This window comes from Pararge aegeria, chromosome 22, assembly GCF_905163445.1.
Source record: "Pararge aegeria chromosome 22, ilParAegt1.1, whole genome shotgun sequence".
NCBI lineage: Eukaryota > Metazoa > Arthropoda > Insecta > Lepidoptera > Nymphalidae > Pararge > Pararge aegeria.
Genome location: NC_053201.1, coordinates 8,618,411 through 8,623,293, shown reverse-complemented (window position 1 = coordinate 8,623,293; position 4,883 = coordinate 8,618,411). Strand labels below are relative to the sequence as shown.

The window sequence follows — 4,883 nt, the reverse complement described above, 5'->3', positions numbered from 1 at the left end:
ATTCCAGCACCTTGGAACCACAACGTCCATCGGTTTTCCAAACTGTGTGTCCCGCCCATTTCCACTTCAGCTTTGCGACTCGCTGAGCTATGTCGGTAACTCTGGTTCTTCTACGGATCTCCTCACTTCTGATTTGATCACGTATAGATACTATAATATTGCACTCTCAATCACTCGCTGAGTGGCATTGGAGTCGTGTCATAAGAAGTTATGACACGACTCCAATGCGGGCAGCGTACTAAAACTGATTATAAGAAAATTTCCGGCTAACTTCGCCCTCTTTCGCCTCCGGACAGCTTCTTTGTGTTTAGTACTCGGATATCAACTCCACGGCATAAGATCGTAGATCGCGACCCAAAGTTCATAGGTTTGTATCCCGACCTCGGTTATTGTCGTGCCCACTTGTAAAACCCTCGCGGTTAATATGAGGTTAAAGAGAAATATTAGTTATGCTTTACAAGCTTGTTCGCTAAGAGCCTGCTTCTTGTTTTGCGTTTTGATTAGTTAGGAGTCTTAGGGTTGCCATTTGTGCCAAATATTAATTAATATACTTCTACATTCTTTAATTTTAGCATATTCATTAGTACTCCTTAACAGGTTAGCCCGCTATCATCTTAGATTGCATCATCACCAGGAGATTGCAGTCAAGGGCTAACTTGTAGAGGAATAAATAAATAAATAAAAAGTTAACAAGCATAACATAGAGTAAGTTTTACGTCAAACATCGACATCTCACACCTCTAATAATAATAATCAATCAGATCCACAGTAACTCTAGGCGATATTTAAAATTAGTTAAATACTATTAATAGTAATGCATTTTAGAAGCAACTGTTTAAATTAAGTTTGATTATATTTCTGTGCTGCAATTGATACCGCCGCAGCACCGCACCGCTCACACTCGATGCAAGATGCTTCTAAATACCTACTAAACTATTAATTAAATAGTATTAATATTCTTTTAAAATATTTTTTTTTACCAGTGGGTCGTCTGCTTGGATACAAAAATATATAAAAAAAACTCAAGTACTCCGATTACTTATTAGCACCAAAAAGTCCGTGTAACTTTTATGTTCAATGACCCTGTCCATACGCAGTAACATTATAAGTCTATATTAACATATGTTTTCGACGTGATGTACACGGAACTCTAAAAATATGTAGTAATTAACACATCAGCCCACGGATATGCACGGAGATCACGGCCGAACACGTTGCCCCTCACTTCCTTAAACAGATAACGAGTTAAATAAGTTTTGCTTATACGAACATTGAGTATGAGGCTTATGTAAGCTTTAGTAATTAAGCACGGAATTTTAAATGCACCCGGTATACATCGATTTTTTTCACTGTTTGTTTAATTTCTCGTAATAAGTGTTTGTTCTGCATGCTATGGATAGGATTCATTTCCTCCAAAGAGAAGGGATAAAATAGAAAAAAGGAATTAGGTTTTATTGAATAAACTTCTCATTTTCTGCTTCAGCCAGTGGATAAGCAAATTTTATCCCTTGACAATAGATATAATCAGGGGCTAAAATATTTGGCTGAACCACAGAACTGATCATCTGAAGACACGGGGTAGCTGTAACGTAGCAACGTTAAAGTATCCTACGAGTATACCTATTACTTTTTATCCCGTAAAATATTAAATTAATTTAGATAACAATTTTAAGAACTAATGATTTTTTTTATATCAGTGAGTCTATGAGTTAGTCAGTTAGTCAGCAAGTGAGTAATAAAGTAATAAAATTGCTAATACAAGGACTACTGGAGGTAACTGCGATTAAGTACAACCAGTATCATCTTAGAAGTATAATAAGTACAATCATGTAGAAGTATAATATCTTCCATCACTAAAGTTATACATCTGAGTGGAGAAAACTGTATTTATCTCAACGATTAATACCAAACAAGCAAGAATACAGAAAATTTAAACAGAAATAAAGGACACCCTTAGCATCATCTATATATATAAAAGAAAGTCGTGTTAGTTACACTACTTATAACTCAAGAACGGCTGTACCGATATGGCTGAAAATTGGTAGGTGGGTAGCTTAGAGCCAGGAGGCGGACATAGGATACTGTTTATCCCGTTCGACAGCGTTCCCGTCTGAGTTGACATAAAAAGACAGTTACACCATTTATAACTCAAGAACGGCTGGACCAATTTTTATGATATAAATAGGTACTACGCCTATGGCCACGCTCATATATATGCTCGCGTGTATTATGTACGACTTTAATATATCATGTTTTTCAATAATTGTTTTTAAACGTATACCTATGTTATAACAGCAATCTGATTATCATCATATCATAGAATAAGCAATGATTGTTAGTCAGTGTCAGGATGTTAATGTGTATATTATAAGTATTTATGTATATCATTCATAAAAAAATATTCGTCAGTCATCTTAGTATCCATAACACAAGCTACGCTTACTTTGGGGCTTGATGGTGATGTGTATGTTGGCATAGTATATATATATATATATATATATATATATTTTCAATCCACAAAGTGGTTTAAACTTTGCGTTGATAATTTAGTCAGTCAGTCAGTGTCATTTTCCATACATATAATACTTTACTATATGACACTGACTTAAGATTATACTTAATTACCCTTCAATAACCAATAACAGTTTGTTTGGCAACCCTACCTTCTTGAGAAGCTGTCTGAAAAAACAATTAAAAAGCGCTGCCAAATTCAGCAAATTGCGACAGCGAACAACTGCATATTGCTTACCAGTTGCAATGTTTTAAAACGTCTTGTTAGAAAGTTTCGGAGGACTTGCATAAAAAATTGCAACATAATTTGCATTAAAACATTTTACTATGCAAGAATAATATATATTATAAGAATAATAAAAATTATTCCACTACAAGTTAGCTTTGGACTGCAATCTCAACTGGTGGTAAGTGATGATACAGTCTAAGATGATAGCGGGCTAACCTTTTAGGGATTATGGTAGCCATATCCTTAATCGGTTTCTACGCGACATCGTACCGGAACGCTTCGTGGCCCGTCTTTGCCGATAGAGTGGTAACTAGCCACGGTCGAAGCCTCCCACCAGACCAGAACACATAAAACAAATGAGTGTGTATTAGTGGACACACGTAAGAAGTAAAACTTCTTTATGGCATAATCGTTTTTTAGTTTATTAAAAAGAAAAAAATATATGTGAAATTTATTCACACACGCCGAAAGTATAACTTCTGAAAAGTAGCCTACGAGAGATTGAGGTGGATGTAGAGTATCAGAACTATTAGGATAAATGTAAGGTTTATTATTTAGTTTCCATGGTAACTAGAATAGGCAAAAAATGGCAAAAAAAAATGTTTTCCATCTCACTCTGTCCTATACATTAATAATATCTAGATAAAGAAACAAACACATTGTTTCTTTATCTAGATATAATACGGTTTCCGTGGTAACTTAATAGGAAAAAAGCAGATAAAGTAGTATAGAAAAAAAGAAATTAGGAAAAAAAAGAATAAGTGGTTTTACCAAGAATCTGCAGGCAAAATATTCACCAAAAAATACACACCAAGTTTGTTAGTTTCGTTATTAATTTTATTTAAAACAAGTTAAAAAAAGCCATATAAATTGACTTCCTTATTTATTGTCGATTCTATTGAAAACAAAACAAAAAAAGCCAACATCACGCGGTGTTCCCAGGCGGTCACCCATCCAAGTACTGACCGCGCCCGATGTTGCTTAACTTCGGTGATCGGACGAGAACCGGTGTATTCAACATGGTATGGACGTTGGCGACAGTTAATTTGAATTACACAATCAGAATATGACAATCTGTCAGATAATATAAATACCCATCAATGGTAACGTTAAATGTTTAACGCAACCTTGTTGGAAGTCAAATTAAAAGTTTCATTTCAATGAAATGTATCATTATTAGTCACAGCATGCGCAGGTTAGTATGTACGATAACTCAATTTAATACAAGAATTATTCAAATTCAAAATTCAAAATTCAAAATTCATTTATTTCAAGTAGGCCTAATATAAGCACTTTTGAAACGTCAAGTCTGTCTGTTTGTAGTGATTCTACCACCGGTTCGGAAGGCAGATTCTACCGAGAAGAAGCCGGCAAGAAACTCAGCAGTTGCTCTTTTCAAACATCAACAATTTACATTTTGTATTTTAACATTCATTTTTCTATCTTGTGAGAGCTGAAAGCGGAGCCGGATGCTTCCAAGCAACCTTGTCATTAAAAAATTCATCAATTGTATAGTAACCTCGCTCTAATAAATGTGTTTTAACAAATTCTTTAAACTTGTGCATTGGCAGGTCCAAAATCACCTTAGGAATCATATTATAAAAGCGTATACTCAATCCCACAAATGATCCCTGTACCTTACGCAGACGATATGCAGATGACACTAATTTATGACCATTTCTTGTAAGTCGACTGTTTATGTCCACTTTTTGTTTATAAAGACTTATATGTTGTCTTACAAATACTATATACTATTAAAAGATATGTATATATTTATACTTATAATAAAACTGTAACTGGAAGATTTCTGTACATTTAATATATTTTGAAAAAGTTGACCGGGGAATGCTTTATAATCGATACTGAGTCCAAAACAGATTTTTGTTTAATTTTTGAATTTTTGAAAATAATGACAACTTACTAACTCTTCTTTTCTTCTTCTTCTTCTGTTCATGGGCCTTTTCCGCACTTGGTTGATCTGGGACCGTCCGTTGTACGTATGGCCACTGATCCCTGCTGGATAACTCCAGCCAGCCGAGCTCGCTCCAGAAACTTAGCAGGCCGCCCAGGTCGCCGAGTGCTTCATGGAGTGTTGCTGAGGAGCCAAGGTGTGCTGCGCGTTGTTCTGCTACTCCTTTGCATT

General features: G+C 35.2%; 1 non-coding gene across 1 annotated transcript; it reads right to left on the bottom strand.

Moving 5' to 3' along the window:
- Window positions 1-3,657: 3,657 nt before the first annotated feature.
- On the bottom strand, window positions 3,658-3,776 carry LOC120634023. The gene has a single exon (XR_005659229.1). It is a non-coding gene; the product is annotated as a 5S ribosomal RNA (ribosomal RNA).
- Between the last annotated feature and the right edge of the window lie 1,107 nt (window positions 3,777-4,883).